The sequence below is a fragment of the Phoca vitulina genome, unplaced genomic scaffold (genome assembly GCF_004348235.1).
Source record: "Phoca vitulina isolate PV1807 unplaced genomic scaffold, GSC_HSeal_1.0 scaffold16, whole genome shotgun sequence".
Classification (NCBI taxonomy): domain Eukaryota; kingdom Metazoa; phylum Chordata; class Mammalia; order Carnivora; family Phocidae; genus Phoca; species Phoca vitulina.
Window position 1 is genome coordinate 4,355,368 of NW_022589719.1, and position 19,374 is coordinate 4,374,741.

At 34.7% G+C, this 19,374-nt stretch overlaps 1 protein-coding gene and 1 pseudogene across 2 annotated transcripts in view; one reads left to right on the forward strand and one right to left on the reverse strand.

Moving 5' to 3' along the window:
• The window catches only part of LOC116638133 (zinc finger protein 133-like), a 64,687-nt gene that overhangs the window by 18,042 nt on the left and 27,271 nt on the right, over positions 1-19,374 (forward strand). The window lies entirely within an intron of this gene.
• On the reverse strand, positions 1,686-3,191 carry LOC116638134 (annotated as a pseudogene).

Here is a 19,374-nt window from a genome sequence, read left to right on the forward strand (position 1 = left end):
GGCTTTCAAATTTAAAATCCAGAGTTATTTTAATATGGAAAGTTCAGTGAGTATTATAGTGGTATCTCCTACTATTTTGACTTTTTTTGATTTTCAAGCACCCAAACACACACACACACACACACACACACACACACACACACACACACACTGGTCTTTTGCCCTAATGCTTGACATGTATTTCCCCTTATGATTTTAAGTTTTTATTTTTCTTTTCAATTACTCAGGTTTCAATTAACATCTCAAAGATTTAATATTTAGCATGTTGATTTATTACTTAAAGTTTTTGTCATAAATGTATGAAATTGGATTATTTACTGACAGTTTTTTTTACATGAACACAATTCATTAGTAGAAATGCCATTTTTCTCTTATTTTCAAGAGTCTATAGATTGAAATACTGAACTTTTTAAAAATCTTTTAGCTTTATTCACTTTTTTTCTTAATCCCACTGAGTGAGGGGATTCAGGTCTAGTGATGACTAATTCCAAGCTGATATGTAATTGCTACTACCCTACCATTATATGAAGAATTATATTATTTATACTTCAGTACTCATTCAATTTAACCTAAATGCTTTAAAAATTACACTTGACTGCGATGAAACATTTTCACACCTGAAAGTTTTCCTATATGTTAAGTCCTATTCTTTCTTTGAGCCTTTTATATTTATATTTATATTTCATACATCTAAGAAATGGTGACTTTAGCAATGCTTTAAATTAGATTCCCCTCAAAACCTTTATTAGCTTAATAGATCTCAGTTTTATGATGTCTAACCAAGATCCCATTTCCTCTTTACAATATTCTCCCTGGTTTCTGATAATACTCAGAACATTATCTGTTTTTGTTCCATGTTATCTTTTTCTGATATACATATTTAACTTCAAATATAGGGGAGTTTCTTCTACTAATCAGTGAAGTAAATTATGGCCTTTTTTTTTTTTTTAAGATTTTGTTTATTTGTTTGAGAGAGAGAGAGCAGCACACGTGCGCGTGTGCACATACACAGGGGGATCGGGAGAAGCTGGCTCCCCACGGAGCAGAGCCTGATGTGTGGGGCTCAATCCCAGGACCCTGGGATCATGACCCGAGCGGAAGGCAGGCGCTTAACCGACTGAGCCACTCAGGCGCCCCTGATTTGAGATCTTTTTTTTTTACTTTTATCAAAAATTCTGCTCAAGATTTTTAATTTTTCCAAAGAACTTCAAAACAGAGAAACAAGACACACTTAATCAGGTCTCTCTGGAAAAATCTTAGTCAATGTAGCAATTTCACCTTAAATTTTGAGCAAATATGCCAGGAATTCTAATTGCTAGTTTCTTTGTACCACATTTGAAATTATATTTACAAATTCTTATTTAAGGATTTCAGTGTTCTTTGTACATGACCAGCTCAGCACAGTGCCATGTCACCTTCACATTTGATGTCTGTTCCTCCTGCTGGTCAACATTTAGTTGATTAGGTTGTTTCCTGCATAAGATTTTCCTATCTTGCAGATTTTCTTGCAGATTTTTCATCTATTTTTGGATGTGGAAATGTCCATATATTTTTCATTACATCCTGGGGAATTAGTCACAAATTCCAAAAGTGATTTCTGTTCTTCATCCATGTTAGACAGCTGTCTCTTCCAGTTATATTCTTTTCATTGGACGTGTGTGTGATTATTGCTTGCCTACTTATTTTATTATTTTATTTTACTTTATTTTATTTTTGAGTTTTCCAAAAATCTACTGAAACAGAAACAAGTTGGTCAGACACTTGTTGGTAAAAACTAGTTCTAATGGTATCCAAGAATACTTTCGAAAAAGTATTCTAGCATGTTTCCTTCATAAACTAGATTATGCTGTAAACTTTTTTTCTAAATCTTTCAGGAGTGTTGGTTCTTAAGAACTAGAGGTTATTCCTATTCCAAATCTATCTTGTGCTCCTGAAAAACTGCAGAAAGGCATTTGAAAGCTGTTTCTTTAAGATAATGGATTTCTTTTTTATTCTTGCCTGTAATATATTGCTGCACCGAGTGTGTGCAATTTTCTCTGAAGGCCATTGTGATGCTGAGAAGTTTCATTGAGAACCTGTCTATCTCTAGTTTCAACCGTCATAATCAGAAGTATCCTTTCTGAGTGTCAGCCAGACGGAGTGAATCCAGATGGGTTTCCCTCAGGTTCAGGGAAGAAGCGTTCGGAAGGGGCAGAGCCATCCTGATGCTCCCCTGCCTTCCGGCAGCTTCCTGTAGGTGGCAATCTCACTGTCAAGAGCCATCTTGACATTACGTCGATCTTGGTATTCCCAAAGGTGACCTTCCTTCATGTTCTGAATCTCATCCCGCAGGCGGCCAGTGTGTCTTGGTAGTTAGCTTCAATGGCATTCACTTCCATTTCATGCACCTGGCGTTCAAGGCACTCATTAGTTCCTTTGAGTGCAGGTGAGGGACTGCACCTGCCTCCGGCACTCCGCTGACCCCTGCTTCGCCTGCCGCAGGGCGTCATTGTTCCAGTTTGCAGCCCCTGGGAGGACAGCAAACATGGAGGTGTACCCTTCCGCAGCCTCCTGAAGCTTCTCCGCGGCAACGCTTTCATACTGCTGGCGCCCATCACTCAGGGCTTGCCTACTTATTTTAAACTTGGTTTTACTTACGATGAACATTTTGAGATCTAAGTTTATTTTCTTTCCAAACGTTCTTCTCTCTTTTGTTGATATCCTTTTAGAAGGACATGCTTGGAATTTAGATAAATATTTGTTATCTCAGTATCATCAGCTCTAGGTGAACGTAGTCATGCATCTCAGTAACCTAACCATCATTCCTCTGTGCTGCCAGAGCATGTCATGAGGGACTCTTATAATATTTGTATAAATAATAACTTTCTGTTGGTTACAGTTTTATTACTGATGTTTGCCAGCTGTCTATGGTAATTTGTTCAAACATCTTCCCTCACTCTTGGTATGTGCATATGTAAAACCGTATTTAATAAAAGCCACATTGCAGAGATTAGGGATTTTATGAGATATGGGTATGGCACTGAATCTGTCTATAGTTCCCTGAACACGTTTATATCATTTATCTGTGCTCTCTCTCCCTGTTCTTTTCCACTCACCTCCACCCTTTACCACACCATAAAATTTTCCTATTCTCTTTTGTAAAATCATTCCTAAGCTTCTTTATTTCTCCAGTACATGATACATGGAAGGAAAATTTTTGAACTAATATGAATTTATTTAGATTTTTAGAAGTCATAACTTTTGGGCGCCTGGGTGGCTCAGTTGGTTAAGCGACTGCCTTCGGCTCAGGTCATGATCCTTGAGTCCCAGGATCGAGTCCCACATCGGGCTCCCTGCTCAGCGGGGAGTCTGCTTCTCCCTCTGACCCTCCCCCGTCTCATGCTCTCTCTATCTCATTCTCTCTCTCAAATAAATAAATAAAATCTTTAAAAAAAAAAAAAAAGAAGTCATAACTTTATTCAATGCAAAAGACATTAGTATTGTGGGGGTGGGGGAATTAAAAATATCCTGCCCAATAAGCTCTCTTTGTTTGTTCATATCTATATATTTTCCAAATGTCAGGCTCGAGTTGAAGATTTAAGAGGTGATTTTACTTTGTTAATTTTTATGATAAATATACATACATTTAAAAATATATATACATACACTTTATTGTATATGACATCTTTTTGTAGAAAGGATTTGAAGTGCAAATTAAATAGATGCACACGTGTATATACATACATGCGTGCACATATATGTATTTGAAGAATTAGCAGCAGAGAATAAAGATCATAAAAAGGAGGAGAGAGAAACATCCCTGAGGGGTAAAGTAACTGAATATTAAATTCACTTCTGGGGCGCCTGGGTAGCTCAGTTGGTTAAGTGTCTGCTTTCAGCTCAGGTCATGATTCCAGGGTCCTGGGATCAAGCCCCATGTCTGGCTCTCTGCTCAGCCAGGAGTCTGCTTCTCCCTCTCCCTCTCCCTCTGCTCCTCCCCCTGCTCATGCTCTCTCTTTCTCAAATAAATAAATAAAATCTTAAAAAAATTTTTTTAAAATTCATTTCTGAAAATTCAGACAGGAACATTCAGTAAGCTAATATAAATCATTTGGTATAATAATCAGAATAAAGGCATATTGATTTCTACCAAGAAAAGATATTTTCATGGCATCAGGTTGTAAAAGAATTATTTCGTACGACTGTCTTTAGTCAAAGTTGAGCAACATGTTGGGTAATGTCATCAGGAGAGAGTTAAAATATGGAAGTGACTATTTCTTTGCATGACCTTTGGTGACACAGAACATTGGAAGTCGATCAACTGAATTTCTAACCTTCCCTTTAAGACCTTTCCCACCACAAATTACATAAAGATTGACCTCGGTTCTTCGATTTGTTTGTACTAAGCTCTATGAAACAAGTCAATGTGTTGACGTTTTCAGTGCTACCAGTTTGGATACAATCAAATTGTTGGATTTACAGTGATGTAGTTAATAAATAAATGTTATTGACAAATTAAATACAAGCCTACTTTCTAAAATAATAATGTTGGTTATTTCTGAAAAAGACTTTTGCATATGTATGTAAAAATCTTTTTATTATAATTTTTTAATTGAATGTTTTACTTATTTTCTTGGAATGTTTTTTAAAAACATTTCTAAATTCTAATAATGACTTGGTCCCAAGATGACTATTTTATTAGGGATATGTTTTGTTTAAGTTGAGGATATATGTATTGAAATTAGAGGTGTATTTATATTGACAAAGAGAGAGTAGATACTAAAAATAAAGAGATCATTTTTTTCTTAAGGATGTTTCAATCTTCATTGAGTTAGCATATTTTCAAGCACCATGAAATAAATTTTCTTCCTTATATAGGTAGGATCTACCTCAGTTTTTAGTTTACAATTTGAAACTTTTATTTTGCTGTCTAGCTTTATTTTTAAATAAGGCAAGCTGTGCTAGATTAAAAAATATACATAATGTTGAGCTACCTGTGTGTTTGTTTCCTTCAAGAGTAATTATTTATATTTATCACAAATATGCTAATATAGTTTTTTTGTTGTTCATCTCTTTACAATTCTTCTATAAAATGTAGGAAAAGGTCTTACACATATTAATCCTGCTCTAAATAATTAAAATGATTTATATATCATTATAGAAGAACTAAAGATATGAATAGAAAAATCATAAATATAATAAAAATGAATCAGATAATATGAATATATTCTTAACCTTCCTAATAATGCATGAAGTACAAATAAAAACAATAGTACAATCTTTTCTAATATAACAGTTTTGCAAATTAAAAAAAATCAGTGCTGACCCAATAAGTAGTCACAAGTCAATTCTTTCTTTTTTAAGATTTACTTATTTATTTCTGGGGGGAAGGGCAGAAGGAGAGGACGAGAGAGAATCCCAAGCAGACTCCATGCTGAGAGTGGAGCCTGACACGGACTCTATCCCAAGACCCCAAGATCATGACCTGGGCAAAATCAAGAGTTGGATGCTCAACTGACTGAGCCACCCAGGTGCCCCACAAGTGAATTCTTATATGTGGTCAAGGTGGAGTGAAAAATGATATAACTTTTGAGAAGACAAATTATAAATGTATCATTAATTTTTAATGCATATACTGTACCAATTATATTTTTTGCAATTTATTCTATATATTTTCATGAAAGAGAAATTGTATAAAATATTCTAATATCTATAACAACGGGAAAAATAATAAAGTAAGTTAACAGTGCTTTCCTTCTCAGAAAATTTATTTTATTTATTAATGTTCTATATAGACCTAACTCAAAAGAACTAATCAAATAGTGCCAAGATGATAAATACATAGAAAGCTTATCAATATACTGATCTTCATGAGATGAATTTGTAACTGTAACTCCAACTATCCTTTTGTTTATACTACCATGACCCCAGTTACGCTACCCCAGACTCTAACTAGCTTCTGTGAAGTGCATGCCATCTCCAATGAAGTTAATCTGTAGCACGTGCTTACACAATCTGTGTGACATAGGAAATAACTCAATAAAACTTAGCTTTATTGTCATCATCATCACCATCATCTATATGACTTGACCATCACTTTTCACACACACACACACACACACACACATACTCTTAAAGCTAAATGGAACTTTTAATATTTTCCAAAATAGAAGGAAATATTATACCTACAAGAGACACTTAGAATACTTTGATAGATGTGTAAAATGAGTATCTAAGCAGTCTTACCATAAGAAATGTTTATCTTTGAAATAAATATAGTATTTAAATTTTGTATTTTTAAGAGCATAGAAACATAATGTCACAGACACTGAACTGCATAAATCATCTCTATTTTTATCCTTCAGTGTTTACATAAAGCCCAGGCTAAGTACTCTGGTTGTCTTCCGCAAGACTTTATTGAGTGTGGTATCTTGTTCAGTGAATAGCAGAGGGATGGAGGCTGGGGAAAGATGAATGTGAAGACTAATGTTTTTCATTATCTTTGTAGCATGGTTATCGTCCCATTCTAAAATCTTTTTTTTTTTTTAAAGATTTTATTTATTTATTTGACAGAGAGAGACACAGCGAGAGAGGGAACACAAGCAGGAGGAGGGTCAGAGGGAGAAACAGACTCCCTGCCGAGCAGCAAGCCCCATGCGGGACTCGATCCAAGGACTCCAGGATCACGACCTGAGCCAAAGGCAGTCGCTTAACCAACTGAGCCACACAGGCGCCCCCATTCTAAAATCTTAAATGGATATAGTTTCATAAAGACAAAGCAAAACTATAAAGAAAAAATCTGACTAAAAAATAAAACCTGTGTAGCTGTCACAAAGTACAAAGTAAAACAATGAGCAGTGAGTAGGAGGCATTCTCTCACAGATATTTTAGTCCGTATGATGACTGCCTGTAGAAAAGAACAGTAGGGGCGCCTGGGTGGCTCAGTTGGTTAAGCATCTGCCTTTGGCTCAGGTCATGATCCCAGGGTCCTGGCATCGAACCCCATGTTGGGCTCTCTGCTCAGCAGGGAGCCTGCTTCTCCCTCTCCCTGCCACTCCCCCGCTTGTGTTTGCACTCTCTCTCTCTCTCTCTGTGTCAAAAAAAAAAATTAAAAAAAAGAAAAGAATAGTAAATAAGGAACATCTTAGCTTGAATTTTGTAGTGTATTTCAGTTAACCTACCTACCTACTGGTGTACTATGCTCCTAATAATTCAGAATTGAGACTTCCTGAAAAAAGACTCAGGAAAAGCTCGCCTCTAGTGAGAAGTTCATCAACACTTTTGTCTTTTTATCATCTTTCTTTATCTTTGTTCTAACATTTATTCATTGAGGAGTGTGTACCTATATTCACTTTCACCTTTTAGCTTGAGGAATTTAAATGTCAATATATTTCTACATCTATCTAATGATCTACATAAGACAGTGATGCTATATTTTCATGGAGTGGGTATGTGTGTTTGTGGGTGGGGTGGGGTGGGTGGAGGTGAGGTTATATAATTTGGAACCAGACAGATATGTGTGCAAATGCTAGTTTTTCATATACTATTTATTCCCTTAGTGTCAACTGACAAACATAAAGACAAAGACCAATATATTAAGGATTGCAGAACAGAAATAAAGGTAGAACTTGAAATATTGAGTAGCTTCACCATCCTTGGATTTCCTGCCTTTGCATTTTTTGATACATAAGAAAAACAGTACTTTATTTGTTTAGCTTAAGTCTAATACATCCTGTAGAAATATAATAGGCTTATTACATAGGATTATTGACCTATCAGTGATGTTAATTTGCCATGCATGTTTCTTTAGCTACCTAAATGTTATACAAAATATATTCTGATATGCACTTGTGATGTTATGAACAAAATAAAAATGCACTAATATGTATACTATATGGTAGTGTGTGTGTGTGTGTGTGTGTGTGTGTTGCTGCAATTCATGAGTATAGCTATCTTCCTGGGATACAGAGGTGGAAGTTAAAAGACTAACTAGAAAGGGACAGGCACTAAGGAAAGCACGAGATACATTTCTTCTTGGAAAACACTAATCCCATTTAGATATTATAAGGCAATTGGGCAGAGGAAGTGGGACAAGATAATAAATTTCCAAAATTAATTAAAATATTTACCTAGGGACATTCTGGAAGAGTGCTCTTTATAGACTGTAATAGATGACAACATAAAACTGTTTCCATACAATATTCTAGTTAATTAGCTTAATAATGAATTAGGTAATAGTCAATTCCAGTCATAAAAAGATTTGGTCCACAGTTCTGATGAATGGCTGTGTCACATTTAGCAGTTTAGTAGTTATTTATAGATCCATGCTGAAGATTAATGCAGATTACATTTATTTGTCCCTGACTATTTAAGAGGTTGATCTTCAGCTAGGTTTTCCCAGCACCATGGGAAGAAAGATCTGGAATAGGATTCAAGGTAAATGTATAAATGATAATACTGCCAAGTGTCTGCTCCAACAAAATTAAAGATAAATGTATTTCCTTTATGTACCCATCACTCCTGAAAGAGTAAACAGTCATCAAAAATCCAAGTAATGGCATTCTTAACAGTTTGATACTTTGTCAAAAAAACCCCCAAACACTACATTTGTTTACTTTGTTTCGTGCTGGGAGGAATTTATTTGTTTATCTCCTCTGCCCCACCTTCTCTTCTAAGAGAGATGATATACTAGATAGATGTGAAATAGTTGTCCAAGAAAACTGACTAATTTAAGAACAAAAACATTCACTTGGCTCATTTTATTTAACACAGTTCTGAAAGGAAGGTTTTAGATCACTCTGCTTTAAAAAACCTGCTAGAAACCACTCCGGACTATGAAGATATCTGATAAAGATTAAATATACTTTTGTTTTATTTTAAAATTGGAATAACTCTGTCTAACTGACCTTGTCCTCTGGCAACAGATATGCCAGACCCTGAGGATTACCCTGAGTCCAGCTGGAAGTGTGCATAGATGGTCAGCATTTCACTCGGGAAGCAGACACAGGCACAGCCACAATAGAAATAAGAATTATTTCCATGAACTTCTTCCTTTTTATACTAAAGCAGATACCTTTGAACGAGATCAATTATAGGACTTTCTCTAAAATTTTTGGCTCAAATAACTATTCATATTGCTGTTAATGGCAATTTTATGTGTTATCACTTGGGAAATTCAGAATAATAAGAAACAAAATTGCAGTTGCTCAGAAAAGAGAGATCAGGAGAAGAAATCTAAGCACTGGTTTAGAAAATCCTAAGAAGACTATTCTAATGACTGAACTAAAATTGGGTCTGTAAGATTTCTTTTTAATATTCAAACTTCTATATGAAATGTTTTCAATGATTTAGGGTTTATGAATACCTGTGAATCAATTTCATTGCTTTGATGTGCAATATATCAATCTCATTACACTAACTCATATATGGTATGATTTTCTATTAATAATTCCTATAAAAGTCACTCTGGAGTAAATATTTAAAAATAGAAGCTGCAGCATACATTCTGTTTCAAAAATATGAACCAAAACCATTCTTAGGATGTGTCATTGAGGAATATTTTGGGGGTTTTATGTTATTTCAAAACATTTTCCCAGTATTAAGCTAAAAAATAAATCCATTATTCACATTCTTTTAGAATTAGGTTAAGAGAATTATCAGCAAATTTCATTTTACTATATAGACAAAATTAAGTAGTGGAAACAACTTTGTTAGAGTGACATTTAGACTCAAAACAGAAATTTTTTTAAAGATTTATTTATTTATTTGAGAAAAAGTGCATGCATGCACATGCAAGTGGGGAAGGGGAAGAGGGAGAGAATCACCATGCAGACTCCCTGTCCAGCGCAGAGCCTGACATGGGGCTCAAACCCACGACCCACCCATGAGATCATGACCTGAGCCAAAACGAAGAGTTGGACACTCAACCAACTGAGCCATGCAGGTGCCCCTCAAAACAGAATTATAATTCATTGTCCTCCAACTTCCTACCCATTATTCAGTTCCCTCTATGGAAAATAAATATCCACCAAACCTCTATCTGAAACTTCTGGAGAGTTTTTAAAATAAGTTTTTTTTTTTTTTTTTAAGATTTTATTTATTTGACAGAGAGAGACACAGCGAGAGAGGGAACACTAGCAGGGGGGTGGCAGAGGGAGAAGCAGGCTTCCTGCTGAGCAGGGAGCCCGATGCAGGGCTCGATCCCAGGATCCTGGGATCATGACCTGAGCCAAAGGCAGACGCTTAACGACTGAGCCACCCAGGTGCCCCCAAAATAAGTTGTTTTTAATCAGCTACAAATTCCTCTATAACTGTCACTAATTTGTTCTTATTTTGTCATCTGGAGCAGGACGAACAATACTATACACCCTGTGTGATCTTTTTCCAATATACATTCTTAGCTGGACATTGTTTTTCTTTTTATAGACAGCCCCAAATTAATCTCAGGATCCATTAATACATAAAACTTAGAGGTCTTTTTTTTCCTCATTCAGTGAGAAAACTGATAATAAATTATTTTCTTATCACTTCATAGCCCCTTGAACCTTTGGATACAATTGTCCATGTAAAGTCGATTTCCCAAGATTATTTTTATTATGACTGGATACTTGAATTGGTTCCAAAGAGTTGTATTTGGGACAATTTTTAAAGATATGGGAAAGACTGCTCAGTTGCTCCTTTCATATCGAATTTTAAGACTAGCTCCTAAGTTAGATTATCATGTGGTTATGCCTCTATTACCTCTACAAATATAAAAACTAGGAAAACTCAAAGTTTTTTCTAACAGTTGTATTCTAGGAGTGACTTATTTGACAGCTGATGTCACACCACTACTGAGATTGACTGAGTTGAACTCTCTCCCCACTTTTAAGTGGAAAAAAAAAAAAAAAAAGATGACGTGAACATGAGTAACTGGGGCAATTGTCACAGTACCAGAAAGTGAATTGAGATTTTTAGACCTAAAGTAACAAAAAACTTTTGAAATGATAAATTGCACTTATATATAGTCTTGTAAATAAAAATAATTCTTTTAAAGAATAGTGAAGTTCGTGCTAAAGTTTGTTTTTATTTTTTTTCAAAGCCTTAGAAAGGGCAAAAATAGAACTGATGATAATAATAAAGCAAAAATTTTGACATCTTCTATCAATTTGAATGGCATGTTACATTGCTTTCCTGTAAGATGAATCCTAAAGTAAAAGAATATTCCTTGTTGGATTCAAATATGCAATTGTGTGTATTTTTTGATATTTCTGTTTGAAGAGGAAAGATCAAGGATGCAAACAATTTGGTTTTTCACAATAAGTAATTATGTTGGCAAGGATGAGAAAATTTTTGTTTTATTAGGCAGGTCCTCATAAAAGGAAATGCAGGATGGACGTTACCTCAGTTACCTCAGTATATAGAAATTTAGGGGATGGACATTACCTCAGTATATAGAATTCCTAATTTTAACATTTTAATTTATGGGAACACTAACCTACAAAATACATGAGTAAAGGTTGACGTAAATGGGTGAAGAATTAGTTATCCCAACTGCTTTATATCCAAATGCTCTTTTATGTGTGATTGACAAAACATCATTTTTATATATGATAACTTAAAAATGCATATCCATGTAGATTCCCTTGGGAAAAAATAATTTAGTTGTACAATAAACTTAAAAATGAATAAAAGCTTTTATAATGATGGAAAAAAGTTAAGTAATATTTCTGTTTATTCTATGTTTTTAAGAAACTGTCCGAAGGAAAAATTCCAAAATATATTTTGTGTTTAGGATTAATTGAGCTTCTTAGATCTGTGGGTTTATAGTTTTTATTAAACTGGAAGATATTTTTGTATTACTTCTTCAAGTATTTTTCCTGATCCTTTTCACTGAGGGATTCCAATTATATGTATGTGTACTAAGCTGTTTGAAATTGTTCCATGGCTCTCTGATGCTGTTTATATTTTATTTTCTAATCTCTCTCTTCTTGGTCTGTATTTTATTTTAGATAGTTTCTATTGTAATGTCTTCAAGTTCACTAATATTTTCTTCTGCAGTAACTGATCTGCCTTTAATCTCAGCTATTGCATGTGTTATTTCAGACAGTGTTTATTTTTCTATTTGTCTAAAGTCCGATTTAGATTATGGTTTGGATTTTCTACATCCACCATTCAAAATCTCAGCATTCCTCTACCTTCTTGAGCCATATATAGTTCAAGTTATAGTTATATAGTTATAATAACTGCTTGCATGCTCTTGTTTATTAATTCTATCATTTGTGCCATTTCTGGGTCTCTTTCTATTGATTAAATTTTCACCTTCTTATGGATTGTCTGCTTTTTTGCATACAGATAATTTTTTATTGAATACCAACTGCTGTGAATTTTGCTTTTTTGGGTATTGGATATTTTCATATCCCTATAAATATTCTTGATCTTGTTCTGAAGCACATTTAAGTTATTTTGAAAACATTTGATTCCCTAGAGGCTTGCTTTTAAAATCTGTTCGATGAAACCAGCGCAGCCTTGAGTTTATGACTAATCTTGCCCCACTACCTGGCCAAAACCCTTCTGATAACTCTACTTGATGCTCTCTGAATCATGAGTTGTTTTCCATTTTGGCTTGTGACAACAAGAATTATTCCTGACTCTGGTTTTGTTTCAGATTAAGTGGAAATATAGTCCTTATAGATTGTTTTTTCACTGGTCTGGGTTAGTTTCTTCACCATTACATGTGAATCATTCTCAGCTAAGAGCTCTAGGATGACTGTTTTTGCAGATCTCTGGAGCTCTCTTTTGTGTAGCCCTCTCTTCTATGGTATTCCGCACACGAGACTCCAGCCACCTTGACTTCTACAGATGCGCAGTTCTCCTTCTAGATAATGCATTTTTACCACAGGAACTTTTGAGATTTTCTTTCTGCATATTGGTCCCATGTTCCTGACCTCTCCTGGTTTTAATTCACTATGTATGTTGTCTCTGTTAAGTTCCTGTTGCTTTTCAATTCAGCTTCTCTCTTGAAACCTGCATAAACTATAGGTAAAATATTAGGAAGAGTTTAGATATTTTTTTATTTGCTCCCTCTAAACTGCTGCTGTTGTTTTTCTCTTGCTTTTTAACTTTGAATTCTATTATACAATTATTCCTTGTTACATTATGTTAACATTTCAATTATTTTTCATGTTATTGTGGCAGAAGGTAAAAACTTTATTCCAGGTTTTGCATTATTTTAAGCCAGGGGTAGGCAAACTACCACCCATAAGCCAAATCTGGCCTTCAACCAGTTTTGTAAATAAAGTTTCATTGGACCACAACCTTGCTCATTTGATTACATATTGCTCATGGTTGCTTTCACATTATATTGGCAACACTGAATAGCTGTGACAGAGCTCATACATCCAGCAAAACCTAAAATACTTCCTTTCTGGTCCTTTACAAAAAATGTCTGCCAACGCTGTTTTAAGCTTAAGTATGTGTGTGTTGGGGGACACTTGTATAAATATACTTAGTGTTTATATATCAAAGCCAAAAGTGTTTTCAGACTTAGTATCAAAGCATCTGAATTAAAATTCAGCTGTAAAGCTTATCAACTGTTTAATTTTATCCGGGTTACTTGACCTGCTTAAAACAGCCTAATTTCAAAATGGGAGTATTTATACCTTTAATACTTATGATTACAAATAAATGATAAAATGCACTGAAATTGCTTCATTCATAATGCACATTCAGTATAGCCCCTTATTTCTCCCATTACTAAAATGAAGCTCATGAAAAACAAAATAGGGAATATATACATTTCCTATACAAAACAGAAAATATGTACATCTGAAACTTCATTAGATTAGAAGTTTGCTCTCTTTCATTTTTGTCTAGATGCCGATGTTAACTTCTAAATTCTTAAATTCTTAGAAGAGGCAAGTACTCATACAAAATCTTTAACAAGGAACTGATTTTTAGACTGAAGCCTTTAGGTAAATTAGATCACTTCATAGCTATGGGATAATATAAAGACTCTTCTCATAATTCCAGATATGTTTTATAGCAAAAATCTTTTTCTTTTTTTTCAAAAACCTTCTTGTTTAAAGGTAGTTTTTTTTTTTTTTTTTTTTGGAGGTTTATTTACCATTCCGTGCACGTTGTTTCAGATACCCAGAGACCCAAATGAGAATGTCAGTTGTGAGCTGGGATGCGGTACATCCGTGCCCACATCATTTCTGTGTCTTCCCCACTTTTACATTTGAAATGCTAAAAAAATCAATTTTCACATTTAAGTTACTGAAACAGACCATTTCCCTGAGTGGTAACTCTCTCTCTCTCTGAGAAGAGATGAGTAAAACTCCCATAGTCATGAGAGTCCTCTGGCTCTCCCGGGACTGAGAAGACGTTGAGAGTGTTTTTGTCTACAGTTCTGAAGAAGAAAGATTTTGGGCAGGCCACACCGGAAACTGTTTTTCCTCCTGGCGCAAGTGCTCTGTCGCATACAGAAGACGGGAAGTTTGATGTTTGCTTTTCTTTGTAAATGGGACACGGAAGTGCCGATGGCCGCGCTTCAGCTCCGTATCCAGCCTAAAGTGCCAACAGGGAGAACATGAAAGGCTAAATTGAGAACTGCGACTTCAGAAAACTGAAATCATTCGGGTAGGCAGAGCTTGATTTTTCTACTAGGCTGATTTACTTCCTGAACATTCTAAAAATAGATGTATGAAATGTCAGACATATCCTGTGAAATATAGTCATAGAAGTAAAGAAAATATTTTAAAATATGCGTACATATTATTCACGTATTTGGATCAAGACTAAGAGAAAACAAGAGAATGAAAAGCTTAAAAAAATAAGAAAATGAAAATTCGGATCTGTTTGGTCATAGGCTTGTAACACATTAATTTTTCTTGTTTTGAAATGTCTTACTAGGTTTCGTAATAAAATAAAGTTTATTTTAGAAGGTGTACATTTAAGATGAAATGATAAAATGTGAAATTGTTTTGTGAAGAAATATTAGGCTTCATACTGTGTATATAACTTTAAACTACTGATTTAATTTTTATTAATAGTATTTATTAGGAAAATGTTTTCCTTTGTAAGTGTTTCAATTTAGCCTATTTTTAAGTCCTTTGAAAATACAATTTGATCCCTATTGTTTTCACTAAATTACCAAAAAAAATCTTGACTTTGTTTCTTTAAAATATTTTAATTAACAGATGACATGTTATTGATTTTATGAATGCCTGGTGGGGTATCTGAGTTTGTCTACCAAAATGCTCATAAGTCTCAGTGTTGGCTATTCATTGCCATCAAGGATTATTAGATTCAGAATCTAAAAGGATTTCAATAGACTAAAATTTACCTTATCTTGTATCTTATGTGCCTCTGCATGTAGCATATATTGAAAACATCTTAAGCATCTTAGTTAACTGATCATTTGGTTACACACGAGTGGAATTTAGTTGCCAAGAAAATTAATATAATCCAACTCGGAATTAATAGAAAAACAGTATCTCAGAAAAGAAACTGGGACTCCCACTTGGCTGGCCAAGGGTACATCTTTAGCATCCTATTCAGTTCTGGCTGTTGAGTTTTAAGAAAAAATAAAACCCAAACTGAACCCATTCAGGGCTGTGAGGACATTTTGAAAGCATTCTGAATAAGAGATGAGGGAACTAGATATGTCTACCCTGAAGAAGATTAGATGACAGGATGAAGATGTTGTGTCAGTCTCAGATATTTGAAAGATATCACGAAGGAAAGAGTTGTAAACTCTTCTCTTTGGCTTCATAATGGTATAATCAAGACCAAATGCCAGAATTTAGGGAGATGAGTTTGCGTTCAGTAGGAGGCAGAATTTTAGTGCTACCCAGAGATGAAAATTGTAGGTTTTGACAGGTAGCGAGTTCCCCATCTCTATTAGATCATCTTTTGACAGGGATATGTTCAAAGGAATTGAGGGATTGTCAGCTCAATCAGATTTTTTTAAGGTTCTTTCAAATTCACAGAGTATGAAATCTATAAATTTGTTCACACACACACACATGCATACACAAAGCAAAAGCTAAAACAATTTCTTTCTGCACAAAGTTGCAGGCCCCTAATCTTCAGATTTTACACTTCCTTTACTTTTGTTAAAGTGATAGAAAGGACTAAATAGGACATACTCATTTACAATAAATACCAATCTGATTGGATTTTGATTTTTAAAAAATATAATTTCTTAACTTTTCAAAAAAATCTGGTTTTATGTTATAGTAAAGGATGAAAAAAACAAAACAAAACTGAAGGGAAGCTGGAGGCTCTAAAGGGCCAGAGGCTTCGACAGAGAAGTGCTGTTGTTCCCTGCACGGCAGGGTGGAGCCTAAAGTTAGAGCACATATTGGTGATGAACTTGGATTCTGAAGTCATACTGATATGAGTGCATATTCTAGCTTTGCTCTTTTCTAGCTGTGTGTCCTTGAGCAATTTATCTCAGCAGTCTTGGCCTCAGCTTTTGTTCATCTGCAAAACTGAAACAGCAAGAGGACAGAGCTCTGTATAGTTATAAGAGAAACACAAGATAATACATGCGGAGGGTGTGGTACTTTTAGTGCTCAGTGATTATAATTACTACTGTACTCTTACACATGAAGTACACTTTGCCTTTACACTGATAAATTGTCAACTTCAATGACACAGTATTCGATTCAAATTGGGGAGTGTGTGTGTGTGTGTGTGTGTGTGTGAGACAAGATCAATAATTACGACTTCTAGTGTATGTGGAATTCTATGTTTTGTTATGTTTTGTGTTTTTTATATGATAAGGGAATTTGACCCTCTGCTAATAAACAAGGAATGATAATTATCTAAAGCTATAATCTTATCTAAATAGAAAATAAAAGTATTTTTTATGTTCCCCAGATATGTTGAACGGTTGTCTTCAAATTATTTTAAGCCAGTGTATTCAGATTAAAGAAATGAATTCAAATATGTGGCTAATCTCATCTTCCTGAGAAAGAAATGCTGTTCACAAGTAGACATAATAACTTTTCTTTGAGTCTGTTCTTCCATTTAATCCACCTACAAGTTAGTGTTTTCTTCAGTTTTTTTAATCAATGGTGAATGGTGGTGCTCTTCCAACTGAAAAAATACATTCGATTATACATTATAGTTTCAGTAGTATCAGCTAAACTGACAGTTAAGAATCAGATGATTGTTTAAAAAATAAACAAATAAAATAACCTTGTGTGAGTTTCCAACCTCCCCACCCCAAACAGGCTTACACATTTGGTGAAATAATGTTTTGTTATAATGTGTAAGCCTTATGAAAAACCATAACATTTCTTTTTTAATGTTTTCCCCCATGCCTAATTAGTGTTATTTAATTTAATAATGTGTGATTTAATAATAAAAATATGAAAGACCATATTATAGGGGATTCTAAGATGTTTAAGACCTCTCCTCGTCTAGTGGGAGAGGAAGGTAAGTTTACAAATATATACAGCTCAAGAATATGTGCTCAAGATATTATATAAGGGGGAAAAATAACTAAACAGAGTTGTACAGAATCAGAGAAAGGAGAAATACATTTATTCAGTTAATTCAATGGAGGCTTCATGAGGGAGGATGCATTTGATGGCTACATCAAAGAGGGTGTGAAATTTGGAGAGAGATGAAAGAAGGCACCTTAGAAAGAGTTAAGAGTCTGAAAAACACACTAATGTGGAGAATTGTGTTTATGTTCTATTGACCATTCTTCTGTGGCTGATTTATGGAAGCCTAGAAAATTAGAGGCCTTTACCAGACCCCTCTTCTAACTTAAGTCACATTCATCTCTATTATTTACATTGTTTACCAATGTAATGCCCTCTGAGGTTTTCTTTCAGCTCATTACCCCAGCCTCTATTAGAGTTTCCCTCCTGTGCTTACTCTTGCCAGACCCTCTCTCTCTCTCAGGACATATAGTATTAATTTTACTTTCTCACATCTGCTAAGCTCTTTCTGATCCTTCTGCCCAGAATGTTCTATATCGCTATCTGCCCCACCACCCTATCTTTCCCTAGTTAATTGCTCTTTATTCTTTATGCTGCAGCTACTATTTCCTTCAGGAAATCTTCCCTGACACTCCAACTTGCATACCTCCTGTGTGCTTCAATCGACCAGGAATTACACTGTGGTATTACCACACTTGTTTATAATTTCCTATTTTCCTGTCTGTATTCTCTATCAGCCTAGAAATACATGAGAGCAGGAGCCCTATTGCTCTTGTTTCTCCATTACTCAGCACTGTGGTTGCCAAGGAGTGTGTACGAGCATAGCGGTTATTCTTGGTTCAGTGAATGAATAAGCAAATGAGTACTAGATTCATTAGCATCTTAATGTATTGAGAATTATTAGAGTGTGAATATAGACTATCCAAACTAGTGGCATAGGGATAACAGGGCTAGAGACCCTGAGTAGTCTGGGGCAGCTGAAACACCGTCTTGATTAGACACTGATGACTAGTCAGTGAGACAATATCTCTTTGGAATTCACTCAAATAGAAAAAGTGGGTTAAAATGTGAGAAAAAGAGATTAATAGCAAGAGAGTGAAAAGAAAACAAGATCTTTCCATATTTTGTGTCAAATAAATGTATATTAAAAGTACAAGACATTGACAACAAGAGTATCAATTATACAGCTAAGAAAAAAGTCAATAATGGAACATTTTTTAATGGAACATATTTTTAAATAATAGTTATGTCAAGTCAAGTGGCATAAAATAATGGCTGTTATTGATTAGTGAAATTTTAAATAAACATATTAACTATGGATGGAAAATTTGTAAGACCAAGTTTCTATTTTATGTTCATGTTTTCATTTTTGTTTTTATTTTTAAACATAAACATACATGTGGATTTAAAGCTACACTAGAAAAGCTCTATTTCTAGGGATGCCTATGTGTCTGGTTTTTTGACTCTTCGGCAAGATAAGGACTGTTAAATTCAAAATGTGATGTTTAAGATCATAAACTCCCTGAAGACCCTCTGGGTAATTTCTTTACTTATGGTTTGCAACTGACCTAACCAGTTTGACAAACTTGGCTTGATCCTCTCTCCAAACCAAGATTCCTTATACAGATTTAGTGGTTCAAACCACAGACACAAGGACCCTTGGGGAGCTTGAACATGGGATATCTCTTAGATTACAGATGGAAAAAGTCTGCACTCTATTTTTCTTCCTAAATAAACTGACAGTATTGTGTCTTTCTAAAGCCTTGTAAAAAGCCAAACATTTATTTAAAAGGCATGGAATCTGAAATTAAACTCATAATAGTTTCCTTCCCTCCCTTCTTTCCTTCCTTTCTCCCTCCTCTTTCTTCCTTTCTCCCTCCTCTTTCTTCCTTTCTTTCTTCCTTTCTTTCTTTCTTTCTTTCTTTCTTTCTTTCTTTCTTTCTTTCTTTCTTTCTTT